Source organism: Syngnathoides biaculeatus, chromosome 6, assembly GCF_019802595.1.
Source record: "Syngnathoides biaculeatus isolate LvHL_M chromosome 6, ASM1980259v1, whole genome shotgun sequence".
Taxonomy (NCBI): Eukaryota; Metazoa; Chordata; class Actinopteri; order Syngnathiformes; family Syngnathidae; genus Syngnathoides; species Syngnathoides biaculeatus.
The window spans coordinates 12,230,665-12,251,072 of record NC_084645.1 but is presented as its reverse complement, the minus strand read 5'-3'; the positions used below and the strand labels follow the sequence as shown (position 1 = coordinate 12,251,072).

The following is a 20,408-nucleotide window of genomic DNA, read 5'->3' as shown; positions in this document are numbered from 1 at the left end:
TGAGAGTACTAGACACACAAAGATTTGAGCATGATACAAAAAAAAAAACATTGCTATGTTTATGTACAACCTTCATAGGCTACATAACCTTGTGTTGCCTGCTTGTGAGCAGTACATGAACATACCTCGAGCAATACTTAAACGAACGTCCTCTTCCAAGCACGAGTGATTGTTGTTGTTGTCACCATGGTAATGAGGTTAACCAGTCACATTTGGCTGACAAGATAAAGCCCAGTGAACGTAAAAGACAAGATTTGGTGGTCTCTGAATACAAGATTTTATTGCAGTAGTCTGACGTAGTGCAATTGGGAGAGAACAAATTTTCAATGTTGTTTGTCTCAGATGTGTTGTGTGTCCCACACTGCTGACGTGTTTTTTTTAATTAACTTTTTTTTGGCCGTTAGATTTGTACACTACTAAAAGACACAAAGCTAAAAGTAAAGTTGCTTTTGGATTGAAATATTTATACATGTTGACACGGAGTAAATGTCTTTTTTCAAAACCGATCAATGACGTCAGCGAATTATGAAATTAAAGCTGAACAGCCATCCATCTTAAAATGCTAATTATTGGCCGACACCAATCAAACCGACCAGACAGGTGTAGTCTATGCTTTAGTAAACGAGCTCTTCTGTTTGCTGCTGTGTCTTCAATGTAAACAGAGCATTAGCAGGCCACATAAGCCACTAAGGGGAAAATAATGAGAAAAATATTTGTGTACGTGTGGTTATGACCCCCCCGAAACCATTCAGATATATAAGTTAAAATGATTAAATCATTCAGCACTAGTTAGCAGAAACTCCCCACCCCACCCAAAAAACATCCATATTTCAAGGCAGCCTTTCCTCAAGGCCAATAAATTACAGTACACTTGTGAATTACCATGCATATCTGTGCATACAGAGAATATGTTGCCAAACACAAATACCATTGATCAACGCAGATTTTTAAAAAAAATTTTTTCAATATATGGCGCTCATTAGGTGATAATTCTGATAATGCTGTTGTTAGCCAAGGCTAACACTGCTGCAGCTCTGCTTATTTTTTTTGCTTTGACACGCATGTTATAATGTTATGTCACTATCTTTATTTTTTTTAATCTTTCAATCCTATCATTTAAAAAAATATAATCTCAGTTAGGAATAATCACCAAATTTGCATGTCTTTCATTCTTAAGGTGTTGCTGGAACAATGCTAACCATTGTTTTGCCAATTCTTGTGCAACGTTTGTCTTCGAGCTCTTTGAAACATGTTTTCGCTTTGCTGTGTACATATCACAGAGCCTCTTTAAGTGTGTTAACTAAAGTACTGTAATTTCCCGCAATGTTTTCCTTATGCAGTTGTTTTAATTTTACCATCTTTGTGCACCACAACATCCGGAAGGGGTAATGCACATCTTTTATTTATTTATTTTTAATCCCAAAGTTTGCCCACAGCGAAATTTATTCTCTTTATATAGCAAACAATGTCGAGTATGCCATAAAAGTGAAAGCATGTGATATTCCTTAAGAAACGTTGTCAGCTGGTCTGTGCTGTTATGATCTAACACTACAGACTGTGTAAACTAATTGGAATGAGACAATGAAGTATTTCTTTCTGGCAATCAGATGATTTTCAGCTGAAAAACCAAAGTCACCCCATGTTTTTTCACATCAAACACAGTAAGGGATAAAACACACTCCATGCACACTTTGTTCGATGGTTCAAACTATTGTGTATTTGTCAGCTTGACTATTAATTAATTCAGTACAGATGAAAACTTGTACGGAGTTGTGTGGCACTCATGTCAACACTGAATATTTTGCCTTGTTTTAGCCATCCATCTGTAAAACTAGTTGGCTCTCCATAATATTAATAATTATCAGTGAAAAATGAAACTAATGACTGGTTGTCCCTTGAAAGCAATCGGCATTATCATATTTGTGGAATATTGTAGTGAAACGATTTTACCTTGAAAGTCGGAATACTGTAGTTAGTTTCATTAGCGTCTTGCATGCCTACATGTGTACTTGTTCTTGAATGAAGATTGCGGATAGCTGCATGATATTACCTTTATAATCTGTGTAGTGTTGTGATGGTCGAAAGCCTTGCTGCTTATTTTACTAGCTTCTGTAGTTTCAAATTGTTTTTCACATGTTTTCCTTGCTACGCACAATTTTTTTTAAAAAAACAATGTATTTAAAGAGCTAAAGATTTATGTTTTTTTGTTGTTGTTCTTACACTGTTGTGCTTGTGTTACATGATATGCTTTCCATCTTATCTCTGATAGGAATGTGATCCCCAGCATCCGAGAGCAGCTGTTGATCCTGACACAAGTGGGAGGGTAAGTACAGTACAACCCTTTTAAAATAATTCAATTTGATTTGTTGGTACACCCAAAATGTAAATACTGTAAACATAACTGAAAGCAATGTCAGGCAATATCAATGTGTATGAGGAAAGATTAAAGTTAAAATGATCAGTGAAAATATTGACTACCATACATTGAACAGTCACCGATTTATGAATTTAAGATGGTCCCAAAATATGTTGCACAATAAAATCACAGAGTTGCTGATGATCCAAAATACGATTCTAGGTCATAAATGTATCCTGAAACAAACGTTTTTGTTTTCAGCAGCCATTCTGACCCCAAATGATTGGTATTATGAATACAGATACAGTACAAACTTTTTTTGTACAGAAGATGACTGGAAAACTAACATTAATTAAGCTCTCATGCATTTTGCATGAAATCCAAAGGCGTTAATTGTGAGCGTTTTCAACATACGTCTTGGACCATACTGTTCACTGTCCAGTATTTACCGAATTGCAATCGTTTCCTATGGGAGACGCAGTAGCACCTTGAAAAGCACCAATCACGTGTAATACAATAACCTACCACAAGGGGGAGGTGTTATGGCATCAATGAGGTACAGCACTTGGATTGCTTTGGTCATGAGCAGATGTTAAAGCATTACATGAGTTAATCCCAAATAAATCTTCCTAATCAGTCATTTACATACTGTCATTGCTGAAATACAGTTTTGAACTTTGAATATACAGTATGTATTAATAGTATGTACCCCCACATTATACTTAAATGAAGTATACCAGGGTGGCACTGGACCCACTGGACAGCACACGTGTCTCACAGTTCTAAGGATCCAGGTTCAAATCTGCTGTGTGGAGTTTCCTCCCACATCCCCAAAACATGCATGCGAGGGTTAATTGAAGACCAGATTGCCTGTAGGTGTGAATGTGAGTGCAAAAGCTCGTTTGTTCCCATGTCCTCAGGGATTGTCTGGCGACCAGTTCGGAGGGTACCCTGGCTCTCGCCCAGAGTCAGCTGGGATAGGCTCCAGCAAGCCTGCAATTCTAGTGAGGATCAGCAGTTCAGAAAATTACCAGATCTGACAATTCGTCCCGCGGTTCACCCGAGAACAATTTCCTACTGTTGATGGGACATCATAAATAATGAATGAAAAGGGCTTTAACTCTCACAAACATGTAAAAGAGAGCAAATATTCTCAATATGTAAGTACAGTATGGTCTCTACTAAAAGGAATAAATGCATGTAAACATTTTGATTTAACATTTATACAGTAAACAACTAAAACTATGGTTAGCTCAAAGCACTTTTAATTGTTCCATACTGTTCCTTTGACATGTACACATAATCTGGTTGCGGTCAATTTTGACCGGGGGCCAAGAATATGATCATAATACTTGTTGATGTAAAATTCTGAGCTCCAAATCTTGGCAAAATGTATTCATGCTGAAGTGTTCTATTTTTAAATGACAGTGTTGAGTTAAGGTTTACTCTTTCCGAATTGCTTACTACTGGAATGGCCTCTATGATTTATGAGCCGGTTACAAATGCTGGAAGCAGCCACTGTCAGGTGATCATAAACTACATTTTATGGACACTATTTGCTTTTGCTGAGGCTTGCTTTACACTACAGGTCCAAGTGTCTCATTCTGATTTTGTGCCTTTATCAATTTTGTTGTCATGCACATGTGCAGTGATGCATATCCACGATGCCTTTGGTTTCACTGAAAGAACATGCAGAGCAAGCCACGTGCGAACATAAATAACTTCATATGTATGTCTATGTGTATATCCATGTATGCGTGTATACACACATAGCACTTCTTTTGTACGAATGCGGTTTGTATTTGTCTGCTTTGTATCCGGTGATTGTGCGCTGGTGTCAGCTTTTGACCACGGTAGAACAACAGCTGTTAGCCTCTGAGTGATGTCCATCTGTGCACGTACACGTGTGTCCACGTGTTTATCGACATCCCTTGCGGTGACTCATCCCTCAGGTGATGAGTCACCGCAAGGGATTTTCAGTGTTTACAAAGAAAAATACATTCTGGAGATCGGTGTTGTGTTTACGCTGTATATATTTATGCATAAGCGCGAATTAGAAGGCCTTTTAGTCGGTGCGCTCACGGCAAAGGAACTGTTGCGTATTCGCAGAACATGGATTTATCAAATGCTATTAGGTGTGTATTTGTATGTGGCTGCTGCATCCCGTCTGTCTAACACCCATCACACACGTGTGTACATCTGAACATGGACCACCCAGAGCGTTTGAGCTCTTAACAATAACAGGTCCACTTCCTTGCAGTGATATGGCTCTGGTTCAGTCAGCGTTGGACGGGAGAGACGCTATCATTCCATATTACCGCAACAACAGCCACTTTGCTTAGTACACATCCCACAGTCGTGACCCCACCTCCCAAAGTCTTTATCTTGTTTTACATGACCAGAAAGATACTGCCGCAGCTTTTTCAGTTTCGTTTCTATCATTCTCTGTAACCCAAAAGATTTTCAAGGTTAGATTTTCTTTTTCACTATTGGCCCGATTGCAAAATGCGGTGTTGTTTTGCTATTTGAAAAGCAATTCCATGTAAACAAATTCCTCTGGTTTAAACATCACTCTCATCTTTGTGACCCTTTATTTTGTGATCTGTTTTTCCTCCTTCTGAGCACAAATACACTGTGGTACTGGTAATTAATATGATAATATGTATGCTGGCCTAATTTTTTTTTTCCAGACCTCATTGTGAGCCATGTTAAATTGAGCCCCGACTGAGGTTTCTACTGGAAACAGTGAGGAGAAGCCGAGCACAGTATGTCTCTGTTAGTGCCTGGCCAAATTGGCAAAATAACATTTGTTTTTGTACGGAATCCACTTTACCAAACCTCAGCGCGAACTATATATCCTGATAACTGATTGAATATTTATCTTCGCTCACCTTGGTGCAATCTTTGCTCATTGTGGAAGCGCGCAGATTAGACTAACCACAGAAGCTGTAGTGTAGCGTGATCGTTTATTTGAGCTGCATAGTTTGACAGATGTGTACTAATGCAGATAATTCCAATGGAGTTTCATCGCCAAGCTGCTTACCCTTTAACATGTTCTTCTATTCTTCAAATGTTTTTCTCCACACCTCAACCTTTTTGCTTTGGCACGAGGTTCTGATTTATGGTATTAAATCCCAGTCGAGCACACATATACAGTACATTAATAGCGTCCAGCCAGTGTAAAGTCTGTAAAGGCCTCAATGCAGGTGAATTTCACTTATCCCACGTGTTTGTGAGATATGAGAGGTTCTTCTTCTTCTTCTTCTTTTCCTTTTTTTTCTGCTTGCTACAGCGTGTCATCTTTTTCCATCTTAGCCTATCTTCTGCATCTTCCTCTCTAACCCCAACTGCCCTCATGTCTTTGGTCTTCCTCTCTCTCTTTTGTCTGGAAGCTCCATCCTCAGCACCCTTCCACCAATATACTCACTCTCTCACCTCTGAACATGTCCAAACCATCAAAGTCTGCTCTCTCGAATCTTATCTCCAAAACATCCAACTTTGGCTGTCCCTCTAATGAGCTCATTTCTAATTCTATCCAAGCTGCTCACTCCGAGCGAGAACCTCAACATCTTCATTTCTGCTACCTCCAGTTCTGCTTCCTGTTGTTTCTTCAGGGCCACTGTCTCTAATCCGTACGTAATGGCCGGCCTCACCACTGTTTTATAAACTTTGGCCTTCATCCTAGTGGAGACTCTTCTGTCATATAACACACCAGACCCCTTCCGCCAGCTATTCCAACCTGCTTGGACCCGTTTCTTCACTTCCTTACCACACACACCATTGCTCTGGATTGTTGACCCGAAATATTTGAAGTTCTCCACCCTCGCTATCTCTTCTCCCTGTATCCTCACTCTTCCCCCTCCACCTCTCTCAATCACGCACATATATTCTGTTTTACTTCGGCTAATCTTCATTCCTCTCCTTTCCAATGCATGTCTCCATCTTTCTGGTTGTTCCTCTGCATGCTCCCTGCTTTCACTGCATATCATAATATCATCTGCGAACATCATGGTCCAAGGGGATTCCAGTCTAACCTCATCTGTCAGCCTATCCATTACCACTGCAAACAGGAAGGGGCTCAGAGCTGATCCCTGGTGCAGTCCCACCTCCACCTTAAATTCTTCTGTCACACCTAAGGCACACCTCACCATTGTTCTGCTGCCATCATACATGTTCTGTACTATTTTAACATACTTCTCTGCCACACCAGACTTCCGCATGCAGTACCGCAGTTCCTCTCTTGGTACTGTGATTAGCTTTCTCTAGATCCACAAAGACACAATGTAGCTCCTTCTGACCTTCTCTGTACTTTTCCACTAGCATCCTCAAGGCAAATAATGCATCTGTGGTACTCTTTCTAGGCATAAAACCATACTGTTGCTCAAAGATACTTACTTCTGTCCTGAGTCTAGCCTCCACTACTCTTTCCCATAACTTCATTGTGTGGCTCATCAACTTTATTCCTCTATAATTCCCACAAAACTGACTGACAGGCAATGGCTGCCCTGAGGGTCTGATTAGGGGGATGGGGTGTCTGAGCTTCGATGGTGGTGTACCTTTAGCCCATATGATGCTCCACCTGCTGACAGTCAACACAAATATGGCCCTTAAATTTGAGGTGGATGGGGACAACGTAATAAAACCGACATTAAGTTTTACTGCTCTGCACTTCTGGGGCGAGGGAGCAGACTTTCTCAAGCCAACAATAATGTCCACAACGCAGCTGATAACTTGGTGTGTAGGAGAAACAATAGCAAAGCCTCTGGAATCCTGCTCTGAGATATCCAGATGGTTTCTATTTCACATGTGATTTAAGTGGATACTGTACTTTTTAAATACTGTATCGGCTCCCACCGGCGGCCCTAATGAGGATCGGCGTTACGGATGGATGGATGTATTGGCTCCCAAAATTCCATTTCATTTTCTGATAAATATCTGGCAGCATAGCTAGGATTTTGAGATTTAGGGCTCTATTTGTGGAGACAGCGCATCTTTGGCGGGGCACAAATGATGGCGGATTCAGATTTTTGACAAACAGGTCATTGCGAATCTGGGCATTTCGGTGCGTCCTTGGAGTGAAAATTAGGTAGCAGAAGGTCACACTCAATTTACGGCTACCCAGACCATGTCTAAATGCCAGCGCAACTGCTCTAATGTGATTTTGGGTCACTTTCATCATGGCACAGGCAGATACTGAGCTTTGCAAACATTTTGTATTTAGTAAGGGTACTTAGCTGCACACAATATCTGTTGCCACACTGGCCAGCAGCAGAAAAAATGCCTCACTAAGGTACAGATCATTGTGATGAAGCATGGTCCTCTCCACACAGAATCATTGGGACACATTTAAAGGGAACGAGAAGAGACATTTTGGTTGGCATTGAGTGAAGTCTGCTGCAATCACACCCAGTGGGGTCTGGTACTTGTATTTAATATAAGATGCTGGTTGTTGACACATAAGAAAGCGTTGGTTCTCGGTGATCCCGTGAGATTTTATTATTTTGAAAGGGCTCCATTATTTCAGAAACCTTGCCATTTTGCATTCATCCACGTTGCTCATTCCCACAGAGACAAATGTTATCAGTTGAAATGAGCAATTGTTCACAGACGTCAGTAATGAAATGGGCCAGCTATGCATGAATTGGCCTACTTGTGTGATCAATGACATCCATATCTCGCCTGACACTGACCATTTTAATTGCCAGTGATTAGAGTCAGTCTGCAGTTAAAAGCCTCATATGACCATTTTCTGTCTGTGGGAGCTACTCCATCTGTACGCACAGCTTCCCCTCTTCATGTCTTGAGAAATTAGACTTAGCGTTGCTCATGTTTTACTTAGTTTACCTCTTTGGTCACTCAGGAGTACACATTATTCTTTTGCTGTTTAATATGAATTGCAGTGATTCATTTCACTTATCAACAAGTTGTTTTGTTTGAATAAGGAACTGAAATCACACACAGTACATAATGTCTGTGGAAATTACACTTTTATTGATTATTAATACTGCACCCAAAGTGAATCACTTGCTGTATCCAAATTCAGGAACTGCTTCTTTTCCAAAGGATGGAGCTGAAGGTAGGTACATCCATCGTGCTGCTCCAAATTTGATGAAGCACAAAATTAATTTCATTCTTTTCTGCTGCTATTTCTACATAAGTCTACAAAATTTGCACAAGCGGCCTTCCATATTCCGAGAAGTCTTGAAACATTCACATTTCAATATGGTGGCACTAAGTAAGGAGAAACAGCACTGGGTTTGTCACTACTTTTTTCTTTTTTTCTTTCTTTTAACCGAATCTCAGAGATGTTATGTTTCGTGGGATCTCGAAACCATAACATTTCTGCAAATGTTGAAGGACTCATTGTACACTACGGTTTTGCCTTAAGGCCTGTGCAGCTTTGGTTTGGCAGGGCTTACATTTTCCCTTGTCCTCTTCGGCTTTGCCAGTTTACTAATCATCCATCCCCTTATAGTGGCAAGGTCATAGGGAGGCTGGTGTCTAAGGTGGCTGATTTAGGGCGGTAGACGGCGTACACCCATATAGACAGACAGCTCATGCTCACATTTACACCTATGGCCAATTTCGATTTACTGAACATATGGATTGAGACGGATAAAATCCGGAGGACACTGCAGCATTGTGTACAATACAGTATACATCCACTAGGGGGTGGACATTCAGCACATATGCACCGAGTACTGCACCGCACACTCAGCGCAGGCCGACAAAAGATCCCTCTGCACAAAAAAAAAATATCTAGCTGTATATATGCATGCCGAGAAATAAATAACATTTTAATGAATAGTGTACAATTCGTTATTCACTGTCTTTCAACATGGTCTTGTTTCTCTCAAACATCCAGCTCTTAAAATGAGTAATATTTCAAAGAATAGACTGGCTTTTTTAATCATTATCATCATTCATTCAAAACAGCCTGCTCCTCACTCGAATCAGTTTCTGAGTCAATCTCCAAGACATTTGGGATGGCATCAATAACATCCTGCACATTGTACACCCACCCACACACCCACACATACACACACGCACAGATGCACACATCCTATATATATATATATCTGGCTAAATACAGTGTATATATATATATATATATATATATGTGTATACCCGCATGCATGACCATTCTCAGCTGTCCCTGATGATGCGACATTCATCCCCTTAAAAAAGATTCAAACAAGGGGCACTTGCTACTGCACTCACCGTGTGATGCAAAAGGCTAACATGTTCAAAATCATATTTAATTAATGTATTTCACAACTATAAATCTGTTACAGACATCATGAATCATATATATATATTTTTAAAGCATTTTACTTACTTGAATGTTGGGAAATCCAGCAGCGTTTGAGTTTGTTTGTTGAAGGCTGGACCTATAAACACATTTCCCATCCACTTGCATTGCTGGTTAATTGGCAATGTAAATGTGGTCATTTGAAAAAATAAGAAGAAAAATGAAAATGATCTTTTTTTCTTCCAATTTTCAGATCATCCATTTCCAAGCTGCTTATCCACACAAGGGTGAGTACTGAAGCATATCCCACTGAACCTAAACCTCTTATTTTCCAACAGTGGGTCATACAGTTCCAAAAATAAAATAAAATCATATGACAATTGGATAGGCGACAGTGTGGATGACTGGTTAGCACATCTGCTGCACAGTTCTGAGGACTTGGGGTCAAATCCGGCTTCATGTGTGGAGTTTGCATGCTCTCCCCGTGTCTGCGTGGCTTTTCTCCAGGTAACCCTGTTTCCTCCCACATCCCCAAAATATGCATGGTATTTTAATTGGCTGCCAAGCAGTTCACCCAGAGTCACCCGATGTAACCAGCAGCACACCCGTGACCCTAGTGAGGGTAAGCGGTATGGAGAGTGGATGAATGCACAGTTTGGATACATTGTCAGGTCTTTTGGGCCTGGTTTCAGCCAGTTGTGATTCCACCCAAACTAGAGGTACTGTAACAGGAAGAAAAGTGATGATGAAAAAGGCCCATGACTGACAGGGGCCCTAAAGTCAAGTATTTTCAGTTTGAGGCAGAGCAGGTAGGCCCAAAGTGATTTATTATTATTTTTTTTTTTTCATGGGGCCCCAGATCCCCAGTGACTCCCCCTGCCTGCGTACAACAGAAAACATTAAGGCCTTCTTTATACATAATGCTGGGGAGTTATGATAGGTATATGAAACTGTTGACATTTTTGTTAAGGTCCAACCTGCAAATCAAAATGATATGCTAAAATGCAAATAAAATGAAATTTACTTAGGTGAAAATAAAATGAGGGAACTTCTCCATCAGCACGCACAGCTTTTCCTCTTCATGAGCTGTTAAAATCTGCCCATTATTAAAAACACAAATAATGTGTTATTAATTTTTAGCTTCCACTCATATTACGAGCAGCAGCGCTTCATGCGAAGTGGGGGACACCTGGGATCTCCCGCCATCATTATTTTATGCTGTTCCAATCTTATTGATGTATTATGCTTGACCCATAAATATTGTTTTGCTGTTGTTGTTGGAACCACAGCTTGTCCAATTGTCCCACTGTTAGTCCATTGTCACACGTTCCAGCATTCCAACTTCTCCCTCAAGGGGATTTTTTTGGGCTTGTATTGGCAGGATTAAAGCTTGTATTGGCAGGAATGTTTGGCAGCAGCGTGGACTTTGAGTTCAAACTCGGGACTTGCCTTGCAGTGTGTTAAGGTAGGCTGTTTATTTTCTTCAAAATAACTGGCTAAAGAGGTAGATCGACAGGGGTAAGGCTCAGGTGCAGTCCCGCAAGATTAATGATGTGCAGTAAGGACATGAATTATACATGATTCCTGTTTCAAATTATTGCATCATGTATCATACATGCATGGTTTACAGAGTGCCTTGTTTTACCCACGTTAACCCTTCCCCTCATTAAATTCCGAATGAGTCATCAGAAGCATGTACTTACACTTCAACCAGGTAAATACTCCTATGCATTTTATAGTCACTTGGTGTCAAAAGATTCATACTCAGGTTTGCAGTTTCACGGTAAAGACACACTTGCACTCTTTGCTCTTAATCTGTCTAATCCGTCTTCATTTCTGTTTGAACCTGCTGAACTCTTATGCTTCACTGATTCACACTTTGGGAAACCTGGCGCTTGCCACTCCATCTCAACTTGCTCAGCATCTGCATTTCTTCATGGTGTGATTTGGTTCTAAAATTAATCTTTTTCATATCAACATCTGGATGGTGACGATGGACATCTTGCTCACCCTGATAAATGTGAAGTGATCGTGCTTGTAGTGACCTTGATGCCATTTTTTTCATCATCTGATGCTCCGTTATATAATCACTCTTTACCTTATGTGTGCTTGTGTGCATACCTGTGTATACTGCTGTAAATGCGTCAAAAGAATGTTGCCTTCTTACGTCATCTGGCAAAGATGGTGCTGCCTTTGACTCCAGCTGTGCTTCAGTCTGCTAGTATTCCCATTTGCCACTGCTTTGAAGGTCATCTATGTACACTGGGTGTTGCTTGACCTTGACTGTGGTGTGTTAAACTACTCACAGTAGTTGTTGACATATGAGAGCAAAAGGGACGTTGTGAAGGAGTGGGGGGGACGAGAAAGGCCAAAAAGGGGTACAGTGCATTTTGGAGAAAATGACAAAGTAAAGGAGAGCCTTAGGAGCAAGGTCATAATTGGGTTGCATATAAGTCATTATTTACTGATGATTGGTGCTGTAAAGACAGCAGTCCAGTCGCACTTTTTGTTTCAGTATTTAACAGACCAATATGATCTCTGCTATTCTCTTCTAAAGATGGAATTCGGCTTGGATTGGTAGCTCTGGAAAATCCAGTAATTCCATAGTTACCTGGGAGGACCCTGATGATGTTGACAGATAGTGGATGATTACAACACAGTTAAATGCAGTTATGACTTGCAGACAGGGTTGGAGGCCATTGGGAATCTCTTTGGGCAAATTTTTATTTGGAGTGATTTCAGGCAGAAAGACTGTTGTGGTTGTTAAAATTCTTCAGCATGAAACCCTTTTCTCTGATGTGTATTAAAATACTGTATAAGGGAATTTGAAATTTACATTTTTTTTAATCCATTCCTGTTCAGATGCATACCCTTGCAGAGTGCTTAATCTGTTTGCCTTTGTGGTGGAATAGTTTTGCTGTGCAACAAGGGGGCTTTGAAATAGTCTCCCTGCTTATTTTTAAATTTCCACCATCCAGGAGCCAATCATGTTGAAGCACGGCGGGTCTTCCCGAGAAAGGGCGTGTGATTTCTAAGAATGCATTTTGGAATCTTATGCATTAGTCTGACGGGATGTTCCCTTTCTGGTTTGTCTCAATTGTAATGTGTTTTGCCTTTTGCAAAAGTGTTTTTGATTTTGTTAAGGTAAACTGAGGTGACAACTACTGACCTCTACCACTACAATGCAGTAATATCAATTTATAAATGATTTCTATAAATTGTCTTGAGTGTGACTGGTGGCGCAGTGGTACCTTTGGCTGATTTTGGTGCAGGTACCGTGGGTTCAATTCCCACTCAGTGATGGTGTCTATAAGTGCCCTGCGAACTACTGACTGACATTTCAGGGTATAGTCCACATTTTTTTAACATAATTGACACGCTATTGCTGCTATGTTTAGGGTGTGTAAAGAATTCCGTGAATGATGAAGCAGAATGACTGTTGTAAAATGATTGTGGTGCTGTGCTCTATTCCGCTAAGCTAGCCACGTGCAAACAACTTCTATCGTCAGCAAAAGAGTTCAAAATGCCATACTGTGCCACTTTAGGATGCAATTTGCAGTCAGGATGACTGCAAAAATGGAGGTAAGCATTCTTGGCGTTCCCAAAAACATCTGCAGTGTGACATTCGCCATTGAAAACACGTAGAGGCACCTGCTATGTGAGTGGAACAACAGAGATTTTCTGATTTTTCCGACGCCCCTTCTGACACGGAAGCTCTTTTCGAAGACGAGAACCTCTCACAATCAAGTGAAGTTACCGGAGCAATATTACCTTATCGTTTCGAGCCATATTTAGATGATTATGCGAATCACTTCTCACTAACAACAGACTCCCCGACAGTATGACAGTATGTAGCATCCGTCGGCGTTGCTCACCCGTCAGCATTGTTGAACTGTCAGCAGACTCAGCTGTGAGTGACAACGCAGTAAAGCGGCCCGGCTCGGCGCCGAATGATCCACGCCGGCTGTAGCCGTGATTGGCTCGTTGTGGCTGGGCTGCGGTGGCTCGTCGCGCTCGGTGAACAACGCCGTCTGCGATAAACATTGTTTGGCGATGAACAATGATGGCGGTGCACTCAGCCACGAGAAACGACAACACCGTAAAGCGGCCCGTGACTGGCGGAATCGGCGCAGACGTGCACATCGACACATTTAGCTCCCCTGACTTACTTACGCGGATCTTTTGTCGTGTTCTGAGAGGAACCTTTGCATCTGTGCAATCCATTTTTCATGACAAACCGGGTCTTTTGTAAACATATGAAAATCCATCCTCCTGAGTGTTTGAACCATAGCCAACAATACAACGAGCCGGCATTTTGGCTAACACGAAGGAACAAAGAGCTACCTTCCAGCGAATAAAACTAGTATAAACATATGAGGCTGCCTGAGTGCACTCCTGTTGATAACGGCACTTCCTGCTTCTTCTCCAAAACAAATCCCTTGAGAAGACTTTCATTGCGGGAGTTACAAAAAGCCATATACATCAAAATCATAGTGTGCGGTGAAAAAACAGATGGGTCCATTCTGGCTGCCTTTTTTTTTTTTTTTTTAATCAATTAAAAACATACAAAAAATCATGCATTTCATGTCAATGGAGCTTTATATCCAATGCAGTGGCAACCATCTTTCCTCAGAAAGAACCTAAATGGCCGCGTGACGTGTGAATGTCGTACACAAAGACCCAACATGCACAAGTCGTACAAAATGACGCAAAAACAGATATTTGCAGCATACCATGATCAGCCACCATTAGCAGCAGCAGCTGTTTGTAAACAAAACATCGCTACCGGACACTGTCGGAAAGAGATCATTTACAAACGTGATTGAAAATGGACTTTATGTTGTGATTGCTGAAATGTAAAAATGTTTAGGTTTTGTTAGTTTTCGGAAGTGTTAAAGTGTTTTGACTTTTGTTAATTTGTTTCCTGAAATATTAAGGGTTTTCACGATTTGTGATATTGTTTTGTACTTCCAACCCATCGTCGATCCAGCTATTATTTGTTGTCTGTCTCAGATTTGTTGTCTGTCCCACATTGCCAGCATGTTTTTTTTTTTTTTTTTTTTTTTTTTTTTTTTGGTTAAACGTCATTTGCTGTCAGATATTTAAAGTACTACATCACAAGATATATGGTAAGGCTTAAAATAATTTTGGATGTAGATACTGTGCACGATGGCGACGCGGAGCCGATCAATGCTGTCATTGATTGGATCAGCGAATTATCCATATTATTATTATTATTATCAAATTATTATTATTATTATTATCAGCAGATCATCATAAAATGCTAATTATTGACTGATATCGATCATGCCGATCAGATCGTTGTAAAGTCAAATATAACACCGAAAAAAAAAAAAAAGATTATTAAACCCATGCAATCCAAGAACCTAGAGTTTCCAATGATGGGTCCTTCTCATGTTTATCAGGACTGTGAGTCGATCTGTATTGACCTCATCCACATTTGAAGATCAGAGCAGCCATTTGAGACTCTGCCTCCGTCCACTCCATTGAGTTTTGGTCCAATTATATTGGGGCTGTTGTCAAATCACAAAGTGCACCCATTGGAAGTTTATATTTAAGGACTACTTCCCTTTCCCTTTCGCTTAAAGGCAGATGCATAAAAATGCTCAGGTATGCAATAAAATGGCAGTCTCCATTTATTTATAGCTTATATCTAGTCTCCAATGAGGTCCTATGACCACAACTCTCATTCTGGGCGTGTGAGAAATGGACTTTATGACAGGTGAGAGACTGGTGAGGACCGGGCGTTTGGTGGGAATTTTGCAGAAGAGAATGAATGAGAGCAGCGACAATCTTTGTTGTATTATTCTGGATCAGTTGTGGCTTTGGCTGCAGAAATCGCTGTAGTCCTCCACTCTGACATCATTGCTAAGGGCAATTAACATTGATGTGACAACAACAAAGTTTTGTTTAATAAACAATCTGTAATGTTCCCCACATGAAGCTCTTCGTCGTATCAAGTGCTGCCAATTCTGAACTGTTGGTTGATGTAAAACAATGACAGTGATAATTTAGCTCTTATGTGCAGATTTATGCAGATGCCGTAAGTCAAATACAATACCAAATTTTGAAAAGTTGGAAAGAAATAAAATGTTTAAAACTGCTTTCTGATATGCACTCAACTAAATTACAGAACAATATAATTTATGTTGAACTTGTCATAACCCTTCTTGCTTTTTGTGACTCAGTATTCTTTGTGATGTTTTGTGGTCTGGAATCAGAAACAAAACAACAAAGCGCAAAAATCTATACAAATTCTCTCTTCTCTTAGTCTTTTTCTGTGGAAAAACTGACGCTAATTTTGAACATCTGAGACTAGATGTGTCGATGACCATGCACACATGACATAAAACCAAGTGAGGTGGTGACTTCTTGGAACAGTGCCTCCGTTGTGAGTGGGTCCCCACTCTGTAGTGATAGAAATGTATGGTGGCTAGGGCAGTTCACAGCAATTAGAAATGCCACAAAATGCCGGTCTTGTGCCAGGAGTCAGCTGGGATAGGCTCTGGTGTGTTGTGAGCCTGGTACTATGGATGGATGGATGGATCCCTGCTGAATTTTTCTGTTGGGGCTAGAGTTCATTTCATTTTGGAAATGATGCTAACAAAAACTTAAATTTAAAACCTGTTTCTGTTACATCCAGAAGAAATCAGTCAGATTAATAAGATTTTTTTCGTGTGTAAAGGTTATCTATCTAATTTGCATCAGACCAGTCTAATACGGATTACGGTCAGCATGTCTCTCGATAGTATCATGTGGACAAAGTGCTCAGGGCCCAGTCACTGACGAAACATTATCTAAATCAGGAATCTTTTAATACAGCACACATGTACAGTTTGGGGCTAATACTCGTGACTTTTTACCTTCCCTTCCTGCAGTTTGTGGAATATTGCCAAAAATATCAAGTTTCAAAGATGAGATGGAGAACAAAATGTGTTTGTGTGTCGTGTCGAGTCGATGTAAGCACATCATTTTCTCAGTGCTGTGTTTGTCGCTTGTGTCAATAGACAGCCAGATCGATAGCATCTACAGTTAAAGCCTGCAGCAAAATGTAATATTTGTAGTGTAGTATTAGGGTGTGATTTCGTTTGATTTGGATGATGTTTGGTTCATATCTGTCACAAAGGAAACACTTGCTTTATCTGTTAACTGCTCCTTTCATGCCAGGTTTTATCTTGATGTCACATGACATCGATCTGGTTTTATTTTCAGACTGGTACATAGTGGAAGTGACATGGAGTGAAGGGATGATTAGTAAGTCTTATCAATATAGACATTGAGTTGTATCAGAAGAGACTTAGAGTTCCCTCAGTTGTGAGTTGATTGAACTTTTTTGCATCTCAAGCAAATGAGTGCACTACTTTACTGCAACCATCAGAGGCGCTGTTGATTTAATTGACCCCTCCGTACAGGGCACTTAACCACGCTTCCTGAAGTGACGTCATGCCACGTGCGCTGACGTAAGACAAACAGTAAAAATGGCAAATACAATACAATACATTCTGAACTGAGACAGACTCCATGCTTCTGATTTCATTCAAATCAACGATATATTATAGATTCTAAATACAATACATTCTTAACTGAGAGAGACGCCATGCTTCTGATTTCATTCAATCATTCACACGTAGCAATGTTATGCTAGCGGAGAACGTCTCTTTCATTTACACGAGACGTGTATTAAAAATCAAATTTAAGGCATATCTTTGTGCAAACACAGTCTGGTTAAGCTTCGGCCGCGAGTCAGCAAGAAATCGATACGTTTGTGCATTCCGATCATCGCTAAATATCGCTCAACAAAGAATAAGTCTGTCAATCGTTCACACGTAGCGGAGTTATGCTAGCGGAAAACGTCTCATTCATTTATACGAGACGTGTATTAAAAATCAAATTTAGGGCATATCTTCATGCAAACACAGTCTGGTTAAGGTTCGATCGCGAGCCAGCAAGAAATCAATATGTTTGTGCAGTCCGATCATCGCTAAATATCGCTCAACAAAGAATAAATGTGTCAATCGTTCACACGTAGCGGTGTTATGCTAGCGGAGAACGTCTCATTCATTTATACGAGACGTGTATTAAAAATCAAATTTAGGGCATATCTTCATGCAAACACAGTCTGGTTAAGCTTCGGTCGCGAGCCAGCAAGAAATCAATATGTTTGTGCAGTCCGATCATCGCTAAATATCGCTCAACAAAGAATAAGTGTCAATCGTTCACACGCGGCAGTGTTATGCTAGTGAACAACTTCAAATTCATTTATACGAGACATGTATTGAAAATCAAATATAGGGCATACCTTCGTGCAAACATCTGTTCCGGTTGATAATAGATGGATTTAGTTGATGATGCAGTCTTCCACAAAGTTTGATCCGTCGAAGGCATTTTTCGTACTGGGTCTTCGGTTTTGGAAAGGGTACGAATCGAACTCCACCAACTAGCCTTTCAGGATACCTGTCGTCACTATTACAAAGTCCGTGACTACACCTCTTAACCATATTTTTTGTTAAATAACCCAAATACGCGATAAAACGCTAACCAAACTTATACTGGACCATGCAATGTTGTCTGAGAAAATGGCGGGAGCAAAAACGGGCTTTGGTTTATGCAGATCTCTGGCCTCTGATTGGTCAGTGACGCAGATTGCGCAATATCCACGGAGGGGTCAATTCCATGCAAAACTGTAGAAAACAATGTCTTGACGGGGACGTTGTGATTTGGCAACAATGCAATAGACAAAATTTACCATATGTAAAGGATATTTTCTACTCAAACTAGTTAGTGAATGTATTAATATATTAACTATTATTGATCCCCTAATGATGATAAGCAATATACAAAATTAATGCATTGATTATTAACATTAGGGTTTACTGTCTCTCACAGGCATCCTCTTTCTTTTTTTTGTGGGGGGGGGGCAGTTCATCCATATGCGTTATCTGGGAAAAGCGGAACAGCCTAAAGCCACACAACAAACCTTTTTTGCCAAAATTCTACTTAGAAGTAGCCCAAAAACTGACTATGGCTAACACAAGGCAATGTTTTGATTGAAGACCCTGGTTGACAACATAGTGTCCAAAAATCATGTAATGTGGCTTTATCCAGTGAAAAATCAGTTCAAAGATTGACCAGATGGCTTTGGTTGCAAGTAGTGCTCAAAACGAGAATAACATGTCAGTTGTCGGAAGTTAACCAACATAATAATACAGGTATCCCTAATAGCTGCCATTGTTCGCTTAATACCTTACTGGCATAAAAGCTGGTGTTCAGAACATTCATTGAGAACCCTAACAGGCGAGAGGGAAAATGGTACTTAAACAGAATTATAGATAAATGAAGATATCTTTTTCAATACAATTGCACTGAAAAACTACATGTACTGTAAAATAATGGGATTTTCTGAATAATAAAAAACACAGTGACGTAAACTTGTTGTTACGAAGCACTATTATCAGCCACAACTTGACAGCAACAGCTAGTAAGCACCTCTATGCGGGCGATTCACCACACATTGTCATTGCAGTTTTATTGTTTGGGTGCTGGTACAGGCCACTGTCAGCTGTCTCCCTGGGCTCCTTCAGTTCAAGTCACGAGACAATTGCCTGCATTGTCTCCTCTGTTGTGACATCCCTGCTATCAGCCTGATACAAATAATATTGTTCAATTCAGGAATTTAAATTGAATATCATTTTCCATAGAGAAGCGTCTTCATCGCATTCGAAAGTGTGTATGTTGAGGCGGGATCACGTCGAGTGACTTGGCATCGCCAGTCATCAGACGTGCATCCCTGAGAGCAGCTGAAGTGTCAGCCTTTCAAGGTTTTGACACGCAATGCAGCAACATGGCTTTCACCTTGATGTTGTTTTTACAGTTTTGTTTGGGGTGTTTGGGTTCTGCGCATGGAAGTGATTACCCTGGGGCTCATGAGTGCTTTTCCATAGGGAGAAAGGGGCGTGGAGACCATCTAAGTATTATACCTGGGGTCTTATTTTTCCCTGAAGTCCCTTGTCTCCTTCCTGGAGAGGAGGGAAAAGTTTCCTTTTGCAGCTATCCACGAAGGGTGTGAAACTTGGAACACCAAACAATGTAATGTCTTCATATAAGAAAGAAAAGAAACAAAGATAATAATAATAATAATAAAGAACAATAAGATAAAAATGAACGAGACGATTGTCGTACTAAACGATGCTAATGTGTTCTAGTTTTATATGATCTCTTTTTGTTGGATGTCATGCTTAAATTCATACGTCCTGCTACAGTGATAGAACATCATCCATCTATTCTCAGTCTGTGTTACTTGACCATCTACAGATTGCCAATCCAACTCAGCCTGGCTGTTGAACTTGGTGGTCCAGCTTCGGTGAGCATGTAGACAGCAAAGGGGAGCCAGAGAAAGCTCATCTGGACTCCATCAATGCTTGGTAAATAGAACCTACATGGAGCAGTGGAGCCAGACCTTGACTCTCACACACCATCACAAAGAGTCAGACATGGCTCCAGATACAAAATGACACACACATTGTCATTATCTCAAATCAAGTGCAAAAATGCAAATCTGTTCAAAGATTGCAGTAAACACTTTAACAATGAGTCAGTTTGGTTTAAACCAAGAACGGAATACTAAAAAAAAAAAAAAAAAAAAAAAAAAAAAATCTATCTCCAGAGCCAGGTCAATTGTTTCTTTGGTTTTGCTATTTAAATCTCTTTGAATACAAAACGCTTTTGTGATTATCTCATAAAACAGTCCTAATGTCTAATGTATTTTATCTTAATTCCTCT

The 20,408-nt window shown here is 40.3% G+C and overlaps 1 protein-coding gene across 3 annotated transcripts in view; it reads left to right on the top strand.

Annotated features, from left to right (window-relative positions):
• LOC133501889 (zinc finger protein 469) overlaps positions 1-20,408 on the top strand; it is a 256,716-nt gene that overhangs the window by 23,124 nt on the left and 213,184 nt on the right. For 2 of the 3 annotated variants that reach the window (XR_009795306.1, XM_061822033.1), the window contains 2 exons: positions 2,270-2,323; positions 9,862-9,895. The gene's annotated coding sequence lies outside the window, so the exon portion shown is untranslated. Of the gene's footprint in view, positions 1-2,269; positions 2,324-9,861; positions 9,896-9,996; positions 10,116-20,408 lie in introns of all 3 variants that reach the window. The other variant, XR_009795305.1, reaches the window with a different exon arrangement.